This window comes from Sinocyclocheilus rhinocerous, unplaced genomic scaffold (assembly GCF_001515625.1).
Source record: "Sinocyclocheilus rhinocerous isolate Xijiao unplaced genomic scaffold, SAMN03320098_v1.1 scaffold591, whole genome shotgun sequence".
In the NCBI taxonomy this organism is placed as follows: Eukaryota; Metazoa; Chordata; class Actinopteri; order Cypriniformes; family Cyprinidae; genus Sinocyclocheilus; species Sinocyclocheilus rhinocerous.
In genome coordinates, this window is record NW_015641476.1 from 1,921,847 (window position 1) to 1,937,638 (window position 15,792).

At 38.6% G+C, this 15,792-nt stretch overlaps 1 protein-coding gene across 1 annotated transcript in view; it reads left to right on the plus strand.

The window, feature by feature from the left end:
• The window catches only part of LOC107755093 (D-glucuronyl C5-epimerase-like), a 58,134-nt gene that overhangs the window by 15,441 nt on the left and 26,901 nt on the right, over positions 1-15,792 (plus strand). Inside the window, exon 2 of the mRNA XM_016571758.1 lies at positions 15,496-15,610. The gene's annotated coding sequence lies outside the window, so the exon portion shown is untranslated. The remainder of the gene's footprint in view (positions 1-15,495; positions 15,611-15,792) is intronic.

Here is a 15,792-nt window from a genome sequence, read left to right on the forward strand (position 1 = left end):
AAAAAAATCTATATTTAATTTATACAGTGAACACTCTGCAGTGTTATTTTCCCTAATTATTACATTTCTGTATTTGAATACTACCAACCTTATTTTATTTGTAACATATTCTGTTGTATTTATCTGTGCTTGTAATTTGTGTATTTGTTCTTATTTTTACTGGCTGTTCTCTTGTCTCTTTAATCATGTTTAAACTTTCTTAGTTAATCTAGTAGTATTTGCTGTGGTATCAAAGAAGTACTTCGCTTTAAGTAATAAATGGAAAGCAAGTTAAATTGAAATATTTTTCTTTTCTTGCTGATCCGAAAAATGATCCGATCCGTGGGTCAAAAACCGTAATGCGATCCGAACCGTGAGATTTGTGATCCGTTGAACCACTAGTATTTTGAGTCATACACTAAAATTCTGCACTTTGCTTCTCATGGGTGCTATACTGCAGGCACACACACGCTCTCAGAAACTTAGGTAGTTGTCTCTCTCCCTGCAGGCCTGTGTGGAATATTCCAGCCTATTTGGTGGGTGGGGGGTGGGGAGCCCAGTGTGAGGCTCTCTCACTGGGGAACAGAGTTGTTCTCAAGCTCAGTAAGAGGATTTTTCTCCCTGTTGACTGCCATGATGCCAGGTAGGAAGCTCAGCTGTTAGGGGGTGGGTGTTTTTTATATTTAGGTTTAGAAGACAAGCATGGTGGAGAAGAGTCAAACGGCTTCCTCAGATCACCTTTTATTGTTGTTTAGCTCATCGCTGCTCCAGAGACAAACAGAAAGAAGAAACTGCATTCTGCTTTATGAATATTCATGAATGTTTTGCAGCATCTCTTGTTAATATCAAGACTAATATTCACTATAAGGATGCCCCAGTAATAGTTCCAGACCAGTTGATGGAGCTGCATCTCAGCTCACAGTACTTGCGTTATTGTGTTCCAACAATTTGTTGTTAATTAACTGTGTTTTTATGCCTTTGATTACTGAAACATTTGGATTTCTGGAGTTTTGATGAAAAAAAAAAAAAAAGTCACAAATGTAACTATCTTGTTAACTGACAGTTTTTTGTAAATTTTGTGAGAATGAGTTGTGATAGTCTTGCAGTCATCGGTTTATTTGATCTGATCAGTTTATTATTTGATAATTATAAATAGGTAATTTTTGGCACCACATAATGTAGTTTTCCAGTCGAATAGTTCATGAATTTATAGCTGTCACGGAGTTACATTTATGAGAGTGAAATAGCTTGCTATTATTGCAAATTACAAATAATTTGTTAATTTTATATCGAAAATATTTAATGATGTTAGAAATATTAAACATTTTATATTTCAGATTTTTATCAAACAGTTTAAAGTTTTTTTAGCCCTAAATATTTCTGTAAAATTTATGTGGGTGTTATTTTTTTTTGTGAAAGTTTGAGAAGATGGAAGTACGGTGCAGATTTAGCAGCATGTATTTTTTTTATTTGCATTTGTGCTTGTGTTTCTGTCACAGCCACTCATGTTTGGCCTGTGAGAACTTGCCATATGCTGCTGTCTGAATGCATACCAAAGGCTTTATATAGACTCGCTCTCTGATGTGTCAGCACTGTTTAACTCTGTTTTGTTTGCTGGTTTGTCATCTCTAATTAATGTCGCTGAGTAGTTCTGATTTGTCATAATGGTTGTTTGAGCAAGCTCTGAAAACATGGGAAAAAGCTCTGAAAAGTGTTCCAAGTACTTGATAGAGTTAATAAGTGCAATAAGCAGTGAAAAACAACTCAATGCTGTGCTCGCGCTGACTGACACACACACTCATACAGCTTTTCCACTGGGGCTGGTGCCGGAGCTGGAACTGGTGCCCGGCCAAGAGTGGCACTCATTCAGAACCGGCTCTCGTTTCCACTGACAGGGAGCAGAACCCTCTACGTCACCAACATGTGACCGGAATCGCTTGTTATCTTTTGCGCAAGGAGAGTGTTGTTCTCTTTTGCTGACCAGACCACTGCTGAACTGACATATTCAATTGTTGTTAATGTTGTTAATTTACCGACGGCTTTTAAAAATGGCTCCTTTCAAACTGCAGTCTGTAGTGGAAGCTCTGCCTACTGACGTCATAGGTTCCCTTGTTAGAGACCAGCAAGGTTTTGGGGACGGTTCGGAACCAGGATCTGGGCACCGGCCCAGGATTTTTTGGAGTGGAAAAGCGCAGCCCAGTTCCCAATTGGGCTCCGGCTCCTGTGTCCTGACATTTCATCCTACCCGTCAGATTGTCCTACCAGGGCTTACTGCGCATGTACACATCAGATTGCGTAAATTTTCTCATGCTGAACAACACATAATTACTGTATTTGCATTACTGTAAGGGTAGGCTTAGGGATGGGGTAAGTGTAGGCGTTAATAAAGCATAATCTGATGGGTAGCATTTTTGTTGTCACATTGTGCTATCTACTGTTTCAATGGGAGGTAGCAACATCTGACAGGGTAGCACAAATTGTCAGAACACCGGCACCAGCACCGGTGGAAAAGCGGTACCAGAAAACGCCTCTCTCAGACAGCATGCGATCGTGTATTTGGGACATGCATGATGTTTAATAAAGTTATTAAGAGCAATAAGCAGTGAAAAAAAAACTCAATCCACTGTTCTCACTAATTGACACACAGCCGAGATGCGCACTGAAAGCGCCTCTCTCAGACAGCATGCGATCGCAAAAACAGATCTCTTTCGTGTTTTATTGTGCTTGAATGGTCAAATATGTACACAATTATGTCAAAATGCCCGTCGTGTGGAGTATTCACATAAACACATTCAGTTATGTTAAATAAACAAACAGTTGGGTAAAAACGGGATGTGTATCAGTATATGGATCCGTGCATTTGTTCTTAAAGTAACGGCAGTCTAATTTACCTGCTGATGTCATTATTAATGTTAATCACTCACTGCACTTGACTGAATCACTTTTGGATCTTTAATAAGTATCAGTTCATGTTTGATTGATACAGTGCAGGGCTCGACAATAAGGACTGCCCGGGGCCAGTGTGAAAGACGTTCGGGACAGTAGACGGATTTGTCACTTGCCCGATCGGGCCACTGCAGCGTCGTCACGACATTTTATCATTCGCATGTGTTTTTAAGCCTTGTTAATTTAAAAATTCAAGCGATTAAAAAGCATTTGTGCGCGAAAGACAACTCCATTCAGTACTCGCGCGCTGTGTTATGTGTGAACAGCGCGTGCACAGACAGCAGCGTCTCTGACTCTGACACGCGCGAGCCACCTGAATGGGCAAATACATACAAAAGTAGCCTATGTCAAAATACCCGTCTTGCCAAGTAACTTTGTAGCTTTAACAATGATTAATCTATATTGAATTTATACACCGGAGTACAGATGCACCGATCTACCGGACATTTTTTGTTTTATTTCAGACTATCTTCTGTTCCGTGCTTTCACACAAACTGCACTGCAGTCATTTTCCCAATGGCCGTTTGTGTGGAAATATTACGCTATTATTATAACTAGTCTGTAAACAGCCGTTAACAGAGGCCAGAGATGCTGAAGACGGACACAAAGAGGAGAAAATACTGTAGCAGGCAGAACAAGATCACTGTTCACAAAATTAACTAATCTTTAATGTGACTCGGGAAGAACGAGTCTCGGGGAATGATTTGTTCAGTCGCATGCGCAACATCCTATAGGTTCTGTACTGGAATTAGTCAAGTAGTTCACCTGTTTCGAGTCTTTCGGTTTTTCGAGTCGTTCGTTCATCACGTGACAGCCCCATAAGCTTAACCTATGCAGTCTGAGCCGGAAAGAGAATTGATTATTTAATCTCTCAAGTCTTCAGGCTTTTCGAGTCATTCGTTCATCACGTGACAGCAGTGGCGGTTCTACATTGAATTACACCCAGGGCGAGACCCCCTTCGAGGGACCCCTAAAAAAAAACACGTAACATTTTAATTATATTTTGCTAAAATGAACAAAATGAATGAAATGACTCGAAAAAAGATTAGTTCATTTTGCTGAACCTTACTCAAAGGTCAGAGTCGGTAAAATGATCCGAACTTCCCATCACTAGTCTCCTTATAATGCATTTAAATTAGCGCTGCTGTGTTTACAGCGGTAACCAAGGAAATGCTGTATCACTGTTCCATAAGCGCCGCCTGCTGTCAGAGAGTGAATCTGCGTCTCATTCAGCCCGTCTGCTGTTTCTGTGTCATGCAGATGTTTTATGTAGCATAATTTCACAAAGCTAATGTCAGACCACTGTTTTTGGTTCAGATTTTGAAGTTATACAGTCTAATAAAAATCAAACATTGCACATGTATTGTTTTTTTTTCCAATTCATGATTAAAATGCAGTGGCTGCTTCTAATTTCTAATTTCAAATGGTTATCAAGGTGCAACACAGAGTGAAGAATATGCAAATGTTATTTTATATGTGATTTTTCAATTTCTGTACCTGAACATACTACAAACATAACCTAAAGCATAATTTCATTCATCTTTGTGCTAAAGGCCTATATTTAATTGTGCTATTACTTGTAATTTGTTCATTTGTTCTTATTTACTGGCTGTCACTTGTCTTTAATAATGTTTAAGTAAAAATTTGAACCACTGGCCCGGCTGGGCCAGTAGAAAAATTCCTTAGCGTTGATCCCTGCAGTGAAGACTATGCAGTGTTTTATTTATACACTTTATTCAATTTCATATTTATTTGTTCTTTTGTGTTTGTAATTTGCTTCTTTTTCTGATTTTATGACAAAAATAAAATAAAATTAAAATACCTAAATCGAGATATTAGACCTATATAGTTATCGTGAAATAACATTTCTCATACTGTGAAATAAGATTTTGGTCATATCGCCCACCCCTAGTTCCAAGTACCTGCATTGGGATTCAAGTTAATTCCTAAATGTCACCCTGTCATGCGCTCCATCTTATCTATCAGAAAAGACTTTCTTTGTTCAGTAGTTTTTCTTTTTGTCACTGTTAGATAAGCTTGGTTAATCAAGCTGTGGCAGTCCTCTGAACGTCTGTCTGTTAGCTCTTTCCTGATTCTGCATCTGTTAAAGAAACTCTGAGCTGTCATTTCATTTTCCTCTGGTTTCTAATGACATTGTAGATTATATGAGAATTAGGGATGACTTTAGTGACACATTCATCTCACCTCTGGCAATGATTGAAATTTACATATTATGATTTAAAAATTTGCATGTAATGTGTTTTTTTTTTCGGATTGTTTTGCGATCACATCTTTTGTTATGTTGACGTAATAAACTGAGACAATGCGCATCAAAGTTTTAGTGGAAAAAAGGACTTTCAAACAGTCCTCATCTCTGCCAAACAGCGCTGACGGCACATCCACTGAAAGCAGCTCCAGTTGTGGCGGCATGAGAGAGCGGAGACGTGCGAAGTGCATGCAGAAAAGCAGTGTCTATTTCGTGCACAACTTGAACACACTACAACAGGTAAAGCTGTCAGATGTGTGGACATTAAAGGGGTCATATGATGCTGCTAAAAAGAACATTATTTTGTGTATTTGGTGTAATGAAATGTGTTTATGCGGTTTAAAGTAAAAAAAACACATTAATTTTAGGTAGTTGTAGCTGACTCTGAACTTTTATAAAGAATATCTCTTTGGATTTGAGACTTTAGTCTTTGCAACTTTACAGATCTTCTTTATGCACCAAGAGCTTGTAACACTCCAAAGAGAAAGGAAAAATTGAAATCGCATCATATGACCCCTTTAACAATAATATATCGTTAATAATTTGTTTATAATCGATACTAATATGGCTTCTTGTTATCAAGATCTTTAGTCTTGCTGTGTTCTGTTAATGTGTGAGCTTCATATTATTTGTAGCGCACTTGCCGTCCAATAATCGCAATAAGCTTTGTGGTTTGTTACATTTTAATAAACAAAGTATCAGCTTTAAAATTCTGCCAAATTCATAGCGAAATTCAAATAATAAATACAATTTTGGCGCTCTTTAATGCGGCATGAGCGATCGCTTTAGTGCCTCAGTTCAAGTGGCACATGAACCCATCATATTTTTCTCTTTACTACTATAGTATAAAATAAACATGAATGGACATCAAAAGGTACATCTTACTGAAATGTCTCGTGTAATCGATTTTTCAGTATTTCAAACTACTGAAAATGAATAAAACTTATAATGCCACGTAACAATCATTTACCTCAGAATAACCATTCGGCGTCCATAAGCTCATCAGTCAGCCAGAAAATATAACTATAAATAGGAGCATTTTGATAAATTTATGCACTATATTGCTTATTCATACTTTTACTTAACCTGTTGACATAAGAAAGAATGCACGGAGCTAAAGATAAAATTCAACACCTCATATAATTGCATGTTACTAATAAAGAAAAACAGACGGATGAGTGCAAGACGTATGACAACATTTATAGCGTACACTTAGGAGGAGCCCAGCTACAGTACACTCAATGGCCAAGTGATGCTGAAATAGTTATGGACCGCGATATTGGCACAGATTCTGTGTAATAAACAATTCTTTGTGACTGTATATAGTTCTCAAGTTGGAAAAGACGTTTAGTTCCCAATTTAAGTGAACCTTAGTTCCCAGGACATCTACAAGGTGGATTAAAATGCTGATAAAGACAAGAAAAGATGAGACACAAACACATGACAGTATGACTGAAATGTTAAAGTGTTAAAAAAAATAAATAAAAAATGTTTATTCTGTTTTTTTCTGTTAATTTGCCGCCTAATTTTGTTTCTTATAGGGCCAATGGCTCCTTATTTGAATTTTTGTTTGGAGCCCTGGGCCGATTACTTTAGGCACATGATTATAGGACCCTCCATTATTTCTAGATGGCCTACCTATTTTTTTTTTTATAAAATTAAGTATTTATTCATAGTTCAGTTTTTTTTCATCTCATGGCACACATGCAATTCATTTTATAGGTATATTATTCTTTGTTAGGCCCTGTACACAGTTAAATCAGTAATGTCTTATTTGTCAACAAATTACTTGTTGTGTGTACTACTGACAATAACTGATTGAAAAAAGTGTGGCTAAAAATACTTGTGGGCAGCTTTCGGGCAGCCCACAAAACAGAGCACAAAGCCATGGATGACGTAATTCAAATTTATGGGTTCATATACCTCTCTCATTCAACATGAATCCAGATGTTTCCTTGGTCGCATGTAACATTTGGCTGCTCACCAATTATTTATTTTGTAAACAAAGCTTTGTACTTTACTTGTGTTTTAATATTCACGTCAACAAACATTCATATGTGCAAAAATGTGTTTTGCCAACATGGTGGGGTGGTTGTCATGCTAACCATCACAGCCTTAGTTTATACTTGACATTGTCTATAAATATTGTTGACCAATAATAAACACTTAATATTAGGGCTGCACGATAAATCGAAATGGAATCGAGATCGCGATTCAACAGAAGCTGCGATTGTCATGCATATCTTTCAGTGAAGCACGGTTCTGTGGTCAGCAGTAAATCTCCATCCAAAGGCCAGAGGGCGCTCTCGCGCTGAAACTCCAAATATGCCTTGCAGAAAAACCCCAGGAAATGCCTATTGCTGCAGCTGAATAAACAGAAGATTAAACTGCTTTCATTGATTCAACGTGACTAATAAACACACGACTACGGCAATATACGGTTTATCTGAGTTCTTATTATTATAATTTTCATTAAAATAAAGTATATTTATAATGCAATGCCTTTATCACTGCTTAAATACTAAATATGTTGCGTGCCTTATTCTGTGTAAGAAGCCACATCATATCACAGAAGGATTTATTTCAAACACTTGACTGACGTTATGAAGTGAACTTAATATTTTCCAACTAAGGTCTTTTTTTTTTTTTTTTACATTTCAGTATCCATTTGGTACCAAAGTACCAGAATATTGGTAGATTGTAAATAGTGGATTGTTTTGCTCCTCGTTCTCACCAGCTCTGTGTGTGCTGCCTTTTTGCATAGAAACAGAGCAACAGTACAGACATGCTAGAACACTTCCAGCTGTCGTTTGCAGCCTCTGTACAGAGACGCTTTTTCACTATTACAAGAGGAATTTTAGACAGTTCTCCTGTGCTTGTGGGGTTTTGTTTCAAGCATTTGATTTGTGTGGTGTCAGCCCCGGGCTTGGTAACATCCATTTGCTGCTCTGAAGAGATCTCAGGAGAGACTGATGGGAAGACTTGATTCCAGATGCTCGCCGAAGATCATCATCATCTATGTCTATGAAACAGCTTCCTCCATCCCCTAGTCTCGCTCTCTCTCTGTCTTTGATTTTTCCCCCCACTGTGACAGTCTCTTCTCATGGAGTATGAATTATAAATCCTGATATGAACACGAAGCCTTTGATTAGTAAATAATGCCTTTCGCTTATGCAAAGTTCAGATATGGATGAATAATCCTCCCCCTCTTCCTGTCTGCTCCTTAGAAGCTCTTTCCTACTGCAATGCACTTTGTCCTTGCCCTCATATCACCCTTGCAGAGATGCTGTGATATGGCTTTTTGAAGCACTCTTCGCTCAAAGGCATTTGATTTCAAGCATCAGCTGATAAATATTCCATGCAAGTTCCTTTCATAAGCAAACAAGGTGCAGAGAATGCGGCGCTTATCTCTTCGCTGACATCCAGAAGACGCACTCCCGTTCTCAGGACAGACATGAGGGTCAGAGGTTGCCAGATGCACCTGTGCCTTTGTGTGTTTTCGGGCTTGTATCTCTGTAATCAGCAGAAGGCTGCCATGAGTAACACTCCGCTCGGGCTGGTGGGTTGCGAGTGGGCCTGCTCGGTGCCGTCACTGAAGCATTAGCCCGTCTGAACTCGTCATCAGTGAATAATCGCACACATACCCCCGTAGTCAGGCACGAGCCCACGGCCGCCTGACCGAACGTCTGTTTGTTTTCTTCATGCAATTCCACATCTTGGGTTTGAAGGGAAGCTGAGGCATCCTCCTGAGGCAGAACTTTGAAATCTCAGCCTCACTGCAGCTGTTTAATGTGTAAGATTCGAGGCTGTTTATGCATCAGGAGAAATGCAGTGCATCTAGCCTGGACTTAAAAAGGAACTTGGGGGCTTTGGGGACTCTGATGGAACCAATCTCTCTTACAGATTGTTCTTACAGTCCAGTTCATACAGAGCTTGAATGAGCAGGTTTTTCTGCAGATGCATGGGTCAGGAATAAACATTCAGAGAGTTTTTATGTATATGAATGTTTCTTCACTTTAAGGCACTTTTAGGTCCCAGGGGGTTGATTTTTATTAACATTTTTTCAACTTTTTTTCTTTTTGTTACAGGATAGCCCTGGAAACTTTCTTTATGCATTTATTCATTCTTGCTACTTTCATTGCTGTTTTTTGTTTTTTTTGCATAATTGCTCTTTATGTATTGTTTTTGTTGCTTCTATTTTTTTACCTTGTCCCAGACCCACATTTTCAATATTTTATTGTCATTTCCACTGCAATTTTGTTAGATTATGCAAAAAGAGTCAAAATAATTAGCCTTAGACAAAAGAGTTGGTCATTTTATTAATGTTTTTTTTTCTGTTCCCGAAGGATATTTAACACTATACATAATCTGTTAGAATTCCCCCTTTGATGCATGTTTGTTCATTGTTGGACATTGTCAGTAGAAAAAAGTATAGTTGCAATGAAGTAGAAGTAATGGCAGATCTTTTGTTCTTTATTGTGATGTGCATCCATGTGATACAGATTACTAAAAAAGAAAAAAAGAAAATCAATCAGTTGTTGATTGGGTGGAGGCAGATCGGCTGAATACGAGCTTGCAGTTGGTTGTAAGAAAAGGTTTAAGTGATTAAATGAGTCTGGCATATGTCAGCAGAGGGAAATCTGGGAAGTCTTTCAGATGGATTGTTCACAATGAGATGCATTTAGAAAATAGGTAAATTTTTAATTTTTTTTAAATTACAGAAAGTGTGAAAAGTGTGCTTTCAGAAATTTTATTTTCAAAAAGTCCTCAGGACCATTAGAGCCCATAGTTAAAGAAACACCCATAACAAGCTTATGATAAATTGTTGATGTGTGAAGAGCTGTCAATGATTGGAGTTTGCTCTTGGTGTGAATATCCTTTAAGCTTCCTTAGAGCCACGTCTGCACTTGAGCACTCCAAGAGGCTGTTATTTGGATGGACTTGTGTGCATTGCAAGAGCTTTCAGGAGAACACCTCGGGTCTTCAGTTCACAGTGCTGCTGCTGAAAAGGTAATATGTGCATTGGTTAGCTGCTGGTTGTGTGACTCGGTTGTGTGACATTAGTGCAAGATGTCAAAAAATGAAAGGGAAAATACATTTCGATTGCTTTCTGTGCCACACTTTTTCTCACTTGAAGCTTCCTAATTTACCATTCCTAACTGTCACAGGGCTCTGAGATTAGATGATGAGAGGAAAGAGAGATCACAGTTTTGAGAAACTAAGTTATAGTGTCTACCATAAAACCTTGCAGAAAGAGAGCGATGGATGAATGAGAGAGAGGGGGAGGTTGTGAGAGAGAGAGAGAGAGAGAGCTGCTGGAAATCATTAGATACTGGTATCTTTAGGTAGAGTCACTCGGCAGAGAAGCATTTATGAAGCAGCTGCTAAGGTGTCTCAGGCCTTCGATTCAGAGTGAGGATCTTCCGTCTCTGTTCATATGGAGAGATGGCAAGAGAGTGAGTAAGACCAAGGTCCAAAATTAACACTTGGCAAGTGCTAAATGTGAGTATGAGTTGACTTAATTGAGTTGTCTGGTAATCCTATTAAAAACTGCAACATTACATGGTTTAAGAACGACGGACTGACCCATTCTTATATAGGTAACAATTCAGATCAAACCAACTAATTACAGGGCTCAGCAGTAAAGATGGCCTGTTGGCCCGAGGCCAGTGTAATAGCATTTCAGGCCAGTTAACAGAACAGTTACTTGCTCTTTCATGCCAGTGCTGCACCGCCATTGACAATTTAACATTTATTGATCTTGTACGTGTCATTTTATGCTTTGTGAATTTCAATTATTTGTTTGCCTGTGATTATGTATTCTATATTGTTGCAAATTCTTCTGGTTTGGTAGATAATGTTAGCTGGTGAACATAGATTATGTTTAGTTGAAAATGACTACAATACCTTTGCTGTTGTGTATGCAGTACAGTTATGTTTTTTAAGCCTTTTATGCTCACCAAGGCTGCATTTATTTGATCAAAAATACAGTAAAAACAAAAAATATGTATTTTGAAATTCTTTAAAAATTTAAAATAGCATTTTTTTAAAGTTTTCTGATTTAATATATTTAAATATTATATATTCAAATATATCAGCTGTCATCATTACAGCAGTCTTCAGTGTCACATGATCCTTCAGAAATCATTTTAATATACTGCTCAAGTAACATTTCTTCTTCTTATTATTATTGTCAATGTTGAAAACTGTTGTGCTGCTTAATATTTTTGTGATTAAGGATTCTTTGAGTATACTCAAAAGTGTTTTTTATAACATTATAAATGTATTTACTGTCACTTTTGATCAATTGAACGTGTCCTTGCTGAATGCAAGTCTTAATTTCTTTTAAAAAGAATCCTACTGACTGAAAGTTTTGAACGATAATGTATATTGTTAATTAAAACAATGCAAAAGACAGTTTCATGTAGGGCTGGGTATCGAGTTCGATACTTTTTAGGCACCGACCGAATTGCCTCGATACCATCGAGTATCGAAAAACGTCTCGTCGTTCGGTACCAAATTTCGATACCTAAGGGGTTAATCTCATCAACGTCAGTAAGGCGCAGATCGATCAGTGTTTGACATCCGCGAGAGCGATTCGAAAGCGCACGGAGCAGTCTGCTCTCTTTAGCTCTCGTGGTACTGTAATACCACCAGTATAGAGTAGCGCGGTCGATATCGAAAATTTTTGAACGATACCCAGCCCTAGTTTCATGGCTGGTAAGAAACATTTCATAGCCAGTTTACCCACCTTAGCATGTGTGGCAAAAAGTTAATTTTGGATCCTGAGTAAGACTAGATGAGACTGAGAATTCCAGGAGGCAGTGTAGAGATATCGGGAGAATGTATGCAAAGCCTCTTCAAGAGCCATAGGAATTTTACAGATGAGCACCATATCCCTGAGAGACTGACATGCCCCACACATCTCCCCTACTGCGACACTCAAACTCCCAACTTCTCTTTGTTCCCATAATCCACTGTGACGGTGAGGGTCGCATTTCCACTGCAAAGTGCCTGACTGGAGGAGGGGCTGCAGGATTACACGGGCCATTTATAGGGCCACAAAAAATGCTGGGGCCCTGGATATGTGTCCACGGGGTCAAACAAAGAGGTCTTTCTCCTTGATGTTGCTTTTGTTGCTGTTGTTTTGGCTCTCTCAGTGTTTTTAATGTTGTCCATGGTATACATGGGGCCAGACGAAATAAATAATTCTGCGCAATCTTCAAGGAGAGGTCGTTTTCTGACTGTTTTCGGCAGTGTTTGTCCTGTTTTTCTATTTGAACACAAGCCTGAGCGCTTCTAGAATCCACTGAATCTGATATTAAGATGTTCTTGTCCAATCCATCCTCACAGGCACTGAATCTGCCAGCCCGCAGTAAGTTAAGAATGGGGTGCTTTCAAGTGCACATCTGATAACTGGCCATATTTTATCCGCCGCTCTTCTGTCGGCTTCTTTCTGCCGCTCTCCCACCTTCCCCATTTTCATTCTTTTCTATCATACGAAGCTGAAACCTCCATTACTCTCGAATGCAGAGCCGGTCAGATGAAGTGTGAGATGATTTCCTGTGAATGTGGCCATGTGCTGACTCTCGTTACTCTCTCTTAATGGATTCCACGCTTCTGCACATTGTGAGCGTACCCGACAAGGACTTCTGGATATGTCCTTGTTCTCAAGAACATCGTAGTTGCTTTTTTAGAGTAGATGTGTGTGGGCTTTGTTTTCATATTCAATGTATTTCTCCCCATCTATGTCTGATAAGGGTGTGAGAGCCATTGATTGAGTCTATAATGCTACGTTTGGGAAATTACTCGCATATTTCAGTGGGAAGTGTTGTTGACGTTAGGTTTTTTGTCTCTGTCTTTGCAAAAGGAAAATTTAAAAAGCTTCACTGTTGTGTATTGTTGAGAATGAACTCTTCAACCTCAAATTCTCCCCCGCCCCCACCGTCTCAAATCTTCTTCAAAATCTCCTCCTCTCCCCTTAGTCTTTGAAACTCCACACTCTTCTTTTGAGATTTGTTTCAGACTAATTTGATTAGCTTTTTAATTGCCTCCATTCATAAGAGCGTGTATGTGTGTGTATGCAGACATGTGATGGACGTAGGGTTTAGAAGAACCTCAGTTCATACGCGCATTCCAGTGAGAGAAGTGTCCTTAAGGAGCTGCCACGTTAACAAGAGGAGTGCATCTCTCTCTCTCTCTCTCTCTCTCACTCAAGCGTATGGCATGTGCTCTGAACATTAACTAACCCTCTGGGGCTTTTAGCTAAAGTACGTCCTTATTTGGTGTATGGAGAACATTAAACGCGCCACATAGGCAGGGTGGACAACCTGTACTTAAATGCATCATTCACTTTGGCTGCTTTTTTCCCCCTCCATATCTTGATAAACATGAATGATAAACACATTTGTGTATAGATGAAATAGTGGGGACTGTGTGGGAATTGTGACTGACCTCTTAAAGGAATAGTTTACCCCAAAAATGTGTATGTTTTTAAACATTGATCAATGCACGTGCATAGAGTTCATTAAATATGTTAAACACATATTGGACATTATCCTATTTAAACGATTACTATCAGAAGCTTGAGGAAAAAGTGAACCGGCATTATGAGCTTTGCTCAAGTTCTCATTGATATACTTGATGGCCACTGGGGTGATTTGAAAAGACTGTTTAATGTCATGCTTCTTTTGTCTGTAGACCGCCTTCTTTTCTAGTCCATGAGATTATGACCTGAAGGAATTACTAAATTGCTGGGATTTCATCTTTGAGCTTCTGTGATTTGGGTGTGAAGCAGGCATAAAAGACAAGGCTTTTAATAGTAACTGCTACAATGCTCCGCAGACAGCCACACGTAAATGAGGTGTTAATTACATTTACATTTACATTTAGACATTTAGCAGACGCTTTTATCCAAAGCGACTTACAATTGGGGGATACATAAAGCGATTCTTCTTAAAAGAGGCAAACAGATACAGGAAGTGCTTGTAATACCAAGTTTTTAGACATTGTTCAAATAAGTACAAGCTAGAAAGAGAAGGAATAGATAAAGAGAGAGAATTTTTTTTGTTTTTTATTTTTTTTTATGATGATGAAGTCAAGTAGCTTCGAAAGAGATGAGTTTTCAGCTGTCGCTTGAAAATGGTCAGGGATTCTAGCACTGACATGCTGAGATTTTACTGCTGACTCCCAGACAGGCATCCTGAAGATCAGCCTCTGTGACTTTTTATTAAGCAGACGTGCAATGAAAAGCATTAAATAAATTTTCCCGGAAGAATTAATGAAAATGTGTGTTGCTTATGTTGCCTTTTAAAGCTCTTCTTGGCTGAATCACCATAAGTTATCTACACCTATCTAAACCTATCCTCCTGGTATACCTATTCTTTTTTTACGCCATAACATTGTTACATTGTGACAAATGGGAGCCTTGTCAATGAGGCTTGTATCCGACAGAAGGTTATAAACTAGCAAATATCTGATTTAAGTGCTTCGTCTATATTTTCATTTTATAGAAAATGATCAATACCCTCTTTACGGTGTGATTTACTGCAGTTTTTAAATTAACAAGCCTCTCCTCGGGTGCTGGAAGACTGTTATGGCGCAGATTAATTGCGGGGTGAAGAATTGCAGTCACTCTCCACACACTACGGCTGATGGATCGTCACTACATTAACGACCAGGCTGTCGACAAGCCTGTAAATTCATCATGAATGCAATTACTAATATGTATTTGTTTCTTCTCCCATCATTTATGGTCTATTTAAAGCTTGTAAGTCAGTGTTCCTTGTCGTGAAAGTGTACTTAACGCCTAGGCCAAATGTGCTGTGCCAGTTTCATTTGCACTCACAGATTTCATTTATGAATAACTGCCTAATTAGCTTGGAGTTGATCTCATCTTAACATCCTACAACAACGCTGCCTTTGCCATTCATCCGACCAAACAGTCAACTCAAACAACCTCCAACACCATCAGATGATATTTGATAGTATATTTAATCTGTGGTTTGAATAACTTGTCCTATTTGGAAGCTGTTAAAGCTGTTTGCAATCAGATTGCCAGGAATGGGATATGCCATCGAATCAAACGGACAACCAATAACCAGGCTTAGCTGGTGTTAATAGATGATATCTGAAATTGGGCCACCACCTCAGAAGAGATAAGTACACGGTGATGACTTAGTCCTCGGGTTGCAGAAAATGTTTTTAAAAATTTGTTCTTTAAAAAATAAACTTTATAAATTCTTCTGTTCACACAGCTCAGCTGGATCAATATCTCAGTACTGTTTCTGTTTCCTCTGTTTCAGGTATGACAGACTATTTTGTCAAACAGATCCCTAAATGAATCGGAGCAGAGGATCAAAACTGTGGCATAAAGCGCAATGACGGCACAGTCAGACGTTCACTGGTGATTGGAGCTGGGTAAGATTTCACTGCTTTAGATCAGTTATTCACTTTGGTGTCATGCCACATTGAAATCTCTATACAAAACAAAATCGAAGTACAATTGTACAAAGTTTATTTAAAAGTTTTGCCCACCAATGCTACATTTGTTTGATGAAAAATACAGTAAAAACAGTAATATTGTGAAATACCATTACAGT